General features: G+C 37.9%; 1 protein-coding gene across 1 annotated transcript in view; it reads right to left on the reverse strand.

Moving 5' to 3' along the window:
* The window catches only part of LOC137522789 (serine/threonine-protein kinase SBK1-like), a 71,624-nt gene extending 60,564 nt beyond the window's left edge, over positions 1–11,060 (reverse strand). Inside the window, exon 1 of the mRNA XM_068242877.1 lies at positions 10,575–11,060. The gene's annotated coding sequence lies outside the window, so the exon portion shown is untranslated. The remainder of the gene's footprint in view (positions 1–10,574) is intronic.
* Positions 11,061–12,277: the final 1,217 nt, after the last annotated feature.

The raw sequence follows: 12,277 nt of genomic DNA on the forward strand, positions 1-12,277 counted from the left end.
AATTATCTATTTTTATGTATGTATTTAAGTAAGTTTGTTGAAAACGATAATTTGTAACAGGTAAGAATCGTGGAAGCTGCTCGTTGTGGTGCAAAAAAGTTGAAACGTAAATTCTTTTTTTCTGAGAAAGCATAGGGAACAGTTTCAGAAAAAAAATATACAGTTTTAGAAACGATTATTTGTTAAATAATAGGTTATTGTAATCAATAAATTTGGTATGAAAATGAAAGTTAAAGATAACAAGTGATATAGTTTTACATTTACGCTGCACCCTTTTTATACACTTGGTGTGACTGGGGTGCCCTTTTTAATACATTTTTAATTACGTTCTTTCGAGTCATGCTTAAGATGGGGGCAGGAAAAATTAATTTGTTTCATTTTTTCCCCCCATTCCCTTTAGATTGTAAGCTCGCAAGGGCAGGGCTCTCTCCCCCTTTTGTGTTTTGGAAATCATTATACATTTTATTCATCATGTTACTTTTATCACTGTCATTACCAATTCTGTATCTTGTATTCTGTATCGTTTTTGTATTTTGTCACTAATTATGTATCTTGTATATTAGTGTACACCATTGTCTGTATTATTATGTACCCCATGTTTGTTTCTTACTTTGTACAGCGCCACGGAATATGTTGGCGCTTTATAAATCAATAATAATAATAATAATAATAATTCTTTCATACACTGCTTATTCATTCCCCAGGAAGGAATCATTGATGTCATCATCTATGGACACGCATCCAGACAATCAGCTGGAAATGTAATATGCCCAGCTCTTGCAGGTCTCTTTCTTTGGCAATCTCCACATATATGGCAACAGTAGTTTATTTTTGTTGTTAAGCAAAGTCTTTTGTTTAAAAATTTTGAAAATTCAGATTTTCCAAATGTCTTATACTTAATGCTGACTTAATTTTCTATATATAACAAGTCTAGTTTTCTGAGACTCATATTGGGATCCAACCCTTCCGGCAAAATGCTTACGTTTCGGCTATGTTGTAGCTGGTGTAAGTTGGTATTGTTGGAAGGAAATACTGCAGAATATTTATCTTGTTCACAGGTTTATGTAGTGTTGACAAGGGTACAGATTTAGGGCCATAGAACGCTAAATTAGCTATGGAGGAATGAAACACAATATATGTTCTGAGAAAGTAATTACTGAGAATCTGAGCTTAATTCAATCCCCAGTTTCACTGTAACCAGGATTACTGCTAAGAGTTATAAATCTCCTGAAGGTTGTGGTGTAGGAAGATCTAATCTGTGTGATCAGCTCCCCACACAAGCATTACCGTAGAGAAGCAGACTTTTGAAGACCCACATTGAAGATTAAAAATTTTAGCTGAAAATTCAGCTGCAAACAATGACAGGTCACACAAAAATACTGACAATGGTTGTTTTCCCTCGGCCTGAGGCTTATATTCAGAGCTATTAAAACACAATGGGCCCAATCCAATTCCCTTTCTCTCCTAAGTTTTCTCCTAGGAGATAATTTTTCATCTTCTGTTGAAAATAACTTTCCAACACTCTGCAGTTGAAAAAGTATCAACAAGTAGATGAAAAGTAATGTCAAAATGATTCTGAGTATTTTCTTGCATGCCGGTGGCGTAAAAGGCATTTTATTGGTAAGTTGTGAAAACATTACCTAGGAAAAAACTTAGGAGAAAAAGTGAATTGGATCGGGCCCCATATGTTTCAAAGGAAAACAAAAAATAAGGATGCAAAAGAGTCAGTAGTTAATTTAGAAAGATACTGTATATTCCTTTAATCAGTTAAGTTAGATATGTGTAAGATATACAAAAAGAAAGTGTACAACATTTTGCTCCCCAATTTTAGGCAATTTTGCAATTGTTGCATTTTTTGTATATCTCAAATGTATCTACATATCCACGGAATATGTTGGTGCTTTATAAAACAGTTAATAATAATAATCTAATTACAGGAATATATATCTTTACTAACTAGTGACTCTTATGCATCCTTATTTTTGGGTTTTCCTTAAAACTGATTGGCCCTTATTCAATTCCCTTTTTCTCCTAAAAGGTGGCCATTAACGATACAATCTTTTTCATCCAATTGTACCAAATCTATGTAGTATAAGGGTAAACTGAGTGAATGTTTAATGGATAATTTAGGCAGTTACCTTATATTACATAGAAATGGTAAGATTGGATGAAAAAGATTGTATTGTTAGTGGCCAGCTTAAGTTTTGTGTTAAAAGATAACTTTTTATCTTTTGCTTAAGTAACTTTTCAGCACCCCAAAAAAAGTGCTGTCAAATGATATGTATTTTATTGCTCGTTTGTGGTTTAAAAGGTGTTATATTGATAAGGTATGAAAATATTATCTAGGAGAAAACCTGAAAATCCAGGTAAGTTTTCATTTTTGAGGAGATCAATTTTACTAGGGATGTTATCTGTACCAAATTCTTCCAGTTGGGCTATTGACACTTGTCCACGGTATAACCCCCATTTGGAGAACATCAGAGTTGTTTCACAGTGACATTAAAAATGTTTACCTTCCTATCGTTAGCATTGCTGATTTTCAGGAAGTACCGGTATGCTATACAAGATAGGTGATCCAATACAATGACAAGAGTATGGACCCATTCACATCATTAATGATGCTAAATAATGGTTACCAGTTGGCACTACCCTCAAACTACCCCTGAGTCAGATGCTGTATGGTGAGGTTGCATTCTGTCACACTGAGTGTGGTCATATGACTAACACATCAACATGCTACTTGTTTTCAGCACACTACACTGCTCTGCATTAGTGTGAACAGGTGACACAGAATTAAACTGCAAAGGCCAGCTGGGGTGGGGAATCACTCAGCACCACTTTCAGTGTTAACCTACCCTAGCTGCTAATCGGTCTCCAGATAACTACTGTTATTGGTTTATTTGAGGGAGAAATATATCTTCAGTACTGTTGTATCCTTAGATTTTTTTTCAGAGCTAATAATGCTTCAAGATTATACTGTAATATCTCTTTTCACATCCTGTTCCACAGGAAGAATGGGGCATCCCCATCATTTAATACACTGGTTTTAGCTGCTATTAAAACCTGACACATACTTACTCTAATATCAGGAGGTCATTTTTAATATGGTTAATGGGGACTGGGTGATTTTTTTTAATTCCTGTGATAGTAGTCATAAAGTGGAAAGTTTCTGACCAATGTGATTCTCAGAGATCTCCATGGTACATTGTAAAGGTCCCTCGTTATTCACAGCTGTCCCAACAGTATGGGAAATAAGAGCTGGAAACTTAAGTCATCTTTGTTGGAAGGAAATACAAATGAAGAGTTGAGTTTTGTAATGTTTTCCAGTAGGGCAGTGGTATGCTGTGTTCAGCCACAGTTTTGCATTACTCAGCTTAGGAACTGTGCAGAAGTCTATCTACAATTCAATAGTTGACTAGATCACAGATATTCCTCGGAGTTTTAAACTTTGCCCTCTTAAGAAAATCTTAACACCTTCATCATTTTTAGGAGTCATACTTTTCTGATCATTAATTAAGTGCTGTGAACTCATGTACTTATAGGCAATTTTTTAAACACTGATAATGATCTGTTTGTTCCCTGGCTCGAGGGTGCACATTGCCATCAGAAGCTGCATCTTCTCCCCCCGTTTCTACTTCCCCAATACAATTTACTACTGCTCTCACCTTTCCTCCCCCCAAAAATTAGTTTGGTACACACCATGCTATGCTGCTTCTTTAGTTAGGCTGCACATAATCAATAATAGATACAGATATCTTTTATTCCTCATCTTAACTCCATAACCAGCTCCTGCCATCTCCAACTCAAAAATATATCTCGCATCCATCCCTTTCTCACTCAAGACACAACCAAAATGTTAACCAGCTGAGCGGTCTGGACGAGCTCAGCTCGTCCAACACCGCCAGCGGCTGCCGCTCAGGCCCTGCTGGGCCGATTTTCATGAAATAAAGTGCAGCACACGCAGCCGGCACTTTGCCAGCCGCGTGTGCTGCCTGATCGCCGCCGCTCTGCGGCGATTCGCCGCGAGCAGCGGCGAAAGAGGGTCCCCCCAGCCGCCTGAGCCCAGCGTAGCCGGAACAAAAAGTTCCGGCCAGCGCTAAGGGCTGGATCGGAGGCGGCTGACGTCAGGACGTCGGCTGACGTCGATGACGTCACTCCGCTCGTCGCTATGGCGACGATATAAGCAAAACAAGGAAGGCCGCTCATTGCGGCCTTCCTTGTTTATTCTGGGCGCCGGAGGCGATCGGAAGATCGCCTCCGGAGCGCCCTCTAGTGGGCTTTCATGCAGCCAACTTTCAGTTGGCTGCATGAAATAGTTTTTTTTTTATTTAAAAAAAACCCTCCCGCAGCCACCCTGGCGATTTAATCAGAACGCCAGGGTGGTTAATACATGCTCTTATAATTTCTCGTCTGGACTACTGCAACATACTACTTTGTGGACTACCTTCTAACAAACTGGCCCTGCTCCAGTCGGTACTGAACTCGGCTGCTCGTCTCATTCATCTTTCTTCTCGATCTTCCTCAGCTGACCCTCTCTGTCAAGCTCTTTACTGGCTGCCAATTAACCAGAGGATCCAGTTCAAACTCCTAACCCTAATCTACAAAGCTCTCCACAATCTCTCTCCCCGGTACATATCCTCACTAATTTCCAGATACCAACCCAATCGCAATCTCAGATCTGCTCACGATCTTCTGTTGTCCTCCTCTAGAATCACCTCCTCACATTCAACGCTTACAAGATTTTGCACACGCTTCACCCCTTCTCTGGAATCCCCTCCCACAACACATCCGTCACTCGCCAACCTTTGTTACCTTTAAACGCTCTCTAAAAACTCATTTGTTCCGACAAGCATATGCACTACCTTAAGCCACTTCGCTTTGTCCTAAGACCAAATTGCACTCCTACTAGGTATCCTAAAACACACTGCCTTTATATATTTTATCGTACACTACCCCTCCTCTTGTTTCCCCCCATTCCCTTTAGATTGTAAGCTCGCAAGGGCAGGGCTCTCTCCCCCTTTTGTGTCTTGGAAAACATTATACATTTTATTCGTCATGTTACTTTTATCACTGTCATTAGCACTTCTGTATTTTGTATTCTGTATCATTTTTTTTATTTTGTCACTAATTATGTATCTTGTATATTAGTGTACACCATTGTCTGTATTATGTACCCCGTGTTTGTTTCTTACTTTGTACAGCGCCACGGAATATGTTGGCGCTTTATAAATCAATAATAATAATAATATATAATCCAGTCACTGAAGTTAAGTCTAGGCTGATTTTAATTTACTGTACTTAGACATTAAGTGGTTAATACACCAATGTTGTTGAAAATGGACCCAGAGAAACAAAGCAGGACTATTCTGCACCAGGAGAATGGATACTGGTGTTTGACCACAGACATATTCTCAGCTAAAGCTAAGTACCCCGGAAAGATGAATCGGGTAAATGACCGATGGACAATCTTTCCATGATTCATCTATCAAAATAATCTTGCGGTATGATGCAAATGACCCCTTTTTAAAAGACAGACGGCCGATACGGATCATTAAATGATGCGGTCTCGGATACTGCACAGACACATAATTTAATAATCGTTCATAGCTCTGTACACACTGCTGACTTTACAACGATTATATGTGATTTGATCCATCATGACAGTCACTCGAAACACCAAAGAATAATTGTCGGAAGCCATCATTTGCGACAATTTTCATGATTCAATGATTCGTTGTTTATCAATCATTTTACACAGTTACCTTCTCCCGTGGGCATGGGCCATGACATTAAGATTAAGTGTCAAGTGCTGATGATAAGAAGATTATAGTAATGCAGGAATAGATAACTGGGTGCGGGGTATTAGAAAGCAGCTTTCTTAAAGAGGATCTGGTAGGATTGGGCAAATGAAAATAATGAAGCACTGACTGACGCTCCTGATGAAAATAGTATTGCACAGCCAAAGAATGAGACAATCAGTTGTCAAGTACTTGACTGTGACTCCCAACATTCTAGAGCACCAAAACCAGACAAACGCCTGTCATGTACATCTTTGGTATGACTTGTTTACAAGAGCCTTTAGGCTCCTTTCAATGGAAAGTATATTTCACTGATTTGGTCTCACTGTGGTTATAACGTGTGGTGTGACTTCTTGGTGCCTGGTTCAGTGTGATTGTTAAAGATCGCACCGCACTAAGTGTAAAAGCAGCCCTAAAGTATGTAGCAATGATGAGGATAATATTTTAAGCAAGTGAATACCTGTTTTTACTGAGAAATACATGTGGGAAACTAGGGGAGCGTCATTTACTAAACCATTGGTGTGTGCAGGTATACACACTTTTTCTGTTTTGATAAATGTGCGATGGCTGGAGATGAATCGGTAAGCATGCAAGAGTGAGGATTGTTTCCCTATTCATTTTAATGGAGCTGCATGCAGTTGCATTATAAGCTGCGGACAGCATCTGATGCCAAGAACACAACAGCTTACTATTCTGTATAAAGCTGTTAATTGCCTGCCACTTAGGGGACTGTAGACCAAAGATGTGAAAGGACAGCACACAAACGATAGGGGATATCCGAGCATGTTACGGATTCACCCGTGTAACAGCGGGGTGTATAGCCAATCTTTTCCAAAGGAATCCGACACAGCTCTTTAAGGTTTAATCCACTTTATTGCAGCCTTAAAAGTAAAAACATGGATGCTACACAGCTTTAATGTTTTTACTTTAAAGGCTTCAATAAGGTGGATTAAATGTAAAAGAGCTGTGCCGGATTTCTTTGGAGAAACGTAGGCGACTGTGACAGCACTAAGCTTAGGGTTTCATAAATTCATGTCTAGATAGTACTACTTTCCAGACAAAGATGAATCTTATTAAATTAAAGGCAAATAAGGCAGAGGATTCCTCCTGGTCCAGTGATCTCATTATCTGGTGGCAGTAGAGTAGCAAATGATGGGATAACAACTTTTCAATCAAGCCAGAAAAGCACTGATGAAGAATTAAAAAACAACAATAGATCAATGTCAGGGGGACTACATTGATTGTTTTTTTTAAACCACTTTTCATCTAAGTTGGACTAAACCTTAGAAGCAAAACTGTGATCTTTCTGCCGGGGGTTTCTTTGGTCTTCTAATTAGCTTTTATTTGGTGTGGGGGTCTTTGTGTATGCTGAACATGGTGTAAATGGGTACATGGTCTATGCAAAGAGACCTTCTTTCATTTAGCAGGGAGGGGGTGTTTATTTGGTCACCCACATATTAGGAAGGTGACCAGACAAAGCCTTCCATAAACCTTTCATAATACTCCTACCTGCTCTTGGCAGACTAAAGGTAGGAAAAAGGCCCTTGTCCCAAAAACATACAGATCAGTTAATTGACTTCCCCCTAAATTGGCCACAGACTAAGATACATGCACTACATAATACATACATAGACAAATGACTATGGTAGGGATTAGATTGTGAGCCCCTCTGAGGGACAGTTAAGTGACAGGACTATATACTCTGTACAGCGCTGCAGAAGATGTTGGTGCTATATAAAATACCCAATAATAATGATAATTGCCCTTTCGCATTGAAAGAAGTTAATATTTAATACACTTCCTGACTGGATACCTCATATGTCAAACCATCTGGGATGGTTATTGCTTGGTGCTGGGGGAGGTGTTCACCAATCCACAGGATAGATAGATAGTTGTTTTGCATTTTTGGGTAGGAGGGGGTGCACAGTTTTTACCCAGAATTCTCCAGGCTCCCTATTTCAGCACAGTGCATGCGTGTATCCATGTGCATATATATACTAAATATATTGCTTGCCCTGCTTCAGACATAAGAAATTGCACTGCTTCAGACATAAGGAAATATGCACAACATCAGATTGTACCACAAAACAATACATGATAATGAATGAAGTCAGATGTGCATCTCTTATATGATGATTTTTCAATGCAGCTTTTTGCAGTTTAGAACAGCTGTTGTTATGCTGATATAACGTGACTATAAAATCTATTGTTTAGATGAAAACTTACCAGGGTAAAGAAAGTCCTTATATGTACGAAAAAAACTTACATAAGTAAAGTATACCATGATTTATTTCTTTTTTTTGCTCTGTGCAAGAGGTCTGAGATTGGGGAAAAGATCGGATTGCAAGATCCAGATGAGAAAAACTGTTGCGGATTTACGCCAAAGAACCTGAGAGTGGTCCTAGCAAGACTCTTGAGCGTCATTTCCTATGCCGATTACATTCACAGTGTGTGTCAGCTCTTAGTTTGCATGCAAATTCCTTGGTGTCTCTTATTACCTATTAAGCGGATGCCAGACAGCAAACCAATTTTAAAAATGGACTTTCTATGAGAAAAAATAAATACGTTTACATTACATAATGACTTCAACAAATTACCAACAATATACGTATAGCATTAGGTGAGTGTCAATCACTCAGTGACGCGATGTTATCTAGTGAAAGACTTGGACAGCCACTATGCTGTTTTACTTTCTAGAAGCTGAGCCTACATATGTAATAAGTAAGTGCCTGTGGACATTTAACATAAAGACAATGAACAGGAAAATAAAATGAAAATATCAGAAAACTAAGGAACTATTCACATTAACCTATTACATCATGCAACCAGAAGTATGGGAGTAACATACAGACTATATATATATATATACATACTATACATATATATATATATATATATATATATATATATATATATATATATATATATATATATATATATATATATACACTCCCATAGGACTTTACCCCCATAACATAGCATTTCAGCTTGAAATTTAAATGGAATTAATTGGATTTATTTATCATTTCATTTAAACAACGTCCATAAGGCTTTAAAGGAACAAAATATATATATATGTTTTTCTTTTTACTGTGACTAACCATGAATTAAACCAAACAAAGCGGTATTTACTGTTTGCATAAGAATTCGCGCTCTAGAGTCAATACTTGCTAGAGCCACCGTTGGGTCTTTTGGGGTAAGTCTGCACCAGCTTTTTACATCTGGATCTTGCAATCCGATCTTTGCCCCAATCTCAGGCTTCTTTCAGAGTGCAGCATATGGGGAAGCTAGGAAATACTTATGCAATGTTCCTTACTTCTAATTGCTCTCTCTGGCATACCACATTTGCACCTAAACAGTAGATTACGTATCCACGGTACATCAGTGTAGTGAAATCTGTTGCAACGCTAACTCGCAAAAAGTTGGGTTTGAGAAATGGTCATCCAACTCTATGTAGCCTCTGCAACACTCTACATTGATATTGGATTTTTGGGGGAGGAGAGAAATGATTTAATGGCATTTGGTTTCCTATATAGTGAGGACCACAGAAAGCCATACCAATATCACTAGTTACAGGTGAATCACGAAAAATTAGAATATCGTGCTAAAGTACATTTATTTCAGTAATTCAACTTAAAAGGTGAAACTAACATATGAAATAGGAACCCTTTGCAGGTGTTAATGAGCTGATTAGAGTCTGACACTTTGAGCCTAGAATATTGAATATTTTCACAATATTCTAATGGTCTGAGATTTTGATTTTGGGGTTCTCATAAGCTGTAAGCCATAATCATCAACCTTATAAGAAATAAAGGCATGAAATATCTTGCTTTGCATGTAATGAGTCTATTTCATATATTAATTTTACCTTTTAAGTTGAATTACTGAAATGAATGGACTTTTGCAAGATATTCAAATTTTTCGAGTTTCACCTGTATTTGCTTACATATGAAGGCATTTATATAAATGTAGTACGTATGCATTGTATATACATTCAATAATATCTATTAATGGCATTCAAGTTCCACAAGTCGCATTCGAGACTTAGCAGGCCTTTACTGTCAACATTCCTATAGCATGTTTAAAGCTACATGATGAAAAGAACAATATAACTGGGTGGTCGTCAAACATCCAACACATGCAAGGTATTAATGTTATGCTGAAAGGCACTAACATTGCTTCTGCAGCAGCCTGCAGCCAAAATCAGCCTCATTCATTGTCTAAAGCAAAAAAGAAAACACTTTGGAAGAAAAGTATAATACTGAAACATGATAGGATGCTTTGGCTAGCGCCTGATGGATTTATTTAATATTACATAAGCGCTAAATGCATAGATCACACTTTGCTCTGCTTCTATAAGCAATATATCATTTTTATTCTTCAATGTAAAATTTTAAATAAGGGATATAGTAGATTAGACTCAAACATAAAAACATTTGCATGTAAAATGCAGTGACTCGCTGTCGCATATATCCAGCGGTGACCAATTGCAGGCAAGCTTTTACCACTTACCTTTTTTTAGACTGTTGACACTTGTGATTGGTTATCAGAAATACCAGCTGGAAATAAACATTAAAGTTGTTCATGTTCCTGAGATACTGCACAACATTATTCTTTGCTGTACCTTTTCTCCCTGCCTATGTAATGATCTATGCATTCCCCCTTTTCAAATATATAAATAGCAGCTACTAACCTACAGATAAACATACAAGATACAGAAAGAGCCACAACTAAGGACTTGTTTTAAATCACAGAACATTTTTTTTATGAACTTACCTTCTTGTAGGTAGATAGCACTTTTCAGATGTGTTTTTAGGTTGCAGTTCAAGTTTAAGCAGTGCAGTCTTTAAGCTGAAAGAAAGTCTGTAATCTTACAAAGCTGTGTAGCTATCCAAGGGAACAGAGTTGTGAAAGTTAACGTTGAAGAATTGCAGTACCCGGTATGCCAGTCTTGCTGATTCAAGCGTTATCATCGCTGGTGCTGACTTAGCTATTGTATGAAAAAGTGTCTGTCTGAAGCTGCTATATCTATCATCCGAAAGTGAGACCTTCTTGCTATATTCTGTACACTAATTGACTTCCCAGCATAGCAGAGCTGTAGCTGGCTGGAGCATTGTAAATCTTTTCAACGCTGTCCTTTACAGCTGCTAGGTTTTACTACCCTTTCTTCTCTTTCCCCTCTTGCTGCCCCTATTCCTTTATGCACAATGAGTTAGTCGGTGCCCGGTGCCACGTCTTTTTATCTATTTATGATGTGTGAGTGAGTACGTAAGCCATTCAGACAGTTTGTCCTCTTTTGCTTTGGTCACACTATCTTTTCGTTAGGTCGTGTCATTCACAAATCAATTCTGCTTAATTTTCTAAAATTAGATGAGCTACATTTGGGTTCTCTGTTGTCTGGTGTCATCTAGCAACAAAGAGAAAAAAAAATCACTAAAACTACGGGTTCTATTTACGGCAATGCAGAGTAAGCACCCAGTTTATTACAAGTAAAGTGACGGTGTCAGAGTGACGGCGAAGTTTGAAGGACGCCTTCCTCTAAACCAGACCTTCTCGAATAAGACAGCCAACGCGATGCAGAGATGTCCGGGATGGCAATACTGAAAATCCTGCGCATAAATCACTGGCCGGCCATCAGATATAGACATATTGGCCCATATGCAATTAACTTTTTCTCCTGAGTTTTCTCCTAAGAAATTTTTACAACCTATTTTTGAAATACATTTTCAGCACTTTGGAACTGAAAAAGTACCAAAAAGTAGACAAAATAAAGTACTACCAAAATTATTGTGATTATATTATCACTTACTGGGGGGTTTAAAAAGCATTGTATTTACAAAATGTAAAAATATCACCTAAGAGGAAACTCAGGAGAAAAAGTTAATTGCATATGGGCCCATATGCAATTAACTTTTCTCCTGAGTTTTCTCCCAGGAGATAATTTTTCAACCTCTATTTAGAACAACTTTTCAGCACTTTGTTATTGAAAAGGTACCAAAAAGTAGTTGAAAAAGTACTATCAAAATTATTTCTAGCATTTTCTTGCTTGTTGGTGGCTTAAACGGCATTTTATTGACTAGTTTGAAAATTTCACCCAGGAGAAAACTCAAGTGTAAAAGTAAATTGCATATGGGCCATTAGCTCATGTGCAATTAACTTTTTTCTCCTCAGTTTTTCTCCTAGAAGATAATTTTTCATCTTTAAAAAAAAAAAAAGTAGTATCAAAGTTGTTCTGAGTATTTTCTTGCTTGCTGGTGGCTTAAAAGGCATTTTTTTGACAATTTTGAAAATATCACCTAGAAGAAAACTCAGGAGAACAAGTGAATTGCATACAGGCCATTCTATTTACAGTAGTAACAGAAATGTATCTAGTTATTATATCATATACATATTTGCCTTCTTAACCACTTCGGGACCGGCCGCCTAACACCCCTTAAGGACCAGGCATTTTGCGGTGGAGGGGGGTGCGCGTGTTTGGG

Source organism: Hyperolius riggenbachi, chromosome 6, assembly GCF_040937935.1.
Source record: "Hyperolius riggenbachi isolate aHypRig1 chromosome 6, aHypRig1.pri, whole genome shotgun sequence".
In the NCBI taxonomy this organism is placed as follows: Eukaryota; Metazoa; Chordata; class Amphibia; order Anura; family Hyperoliidae; genus Hyperolius; species Hyperolius riggenbachi.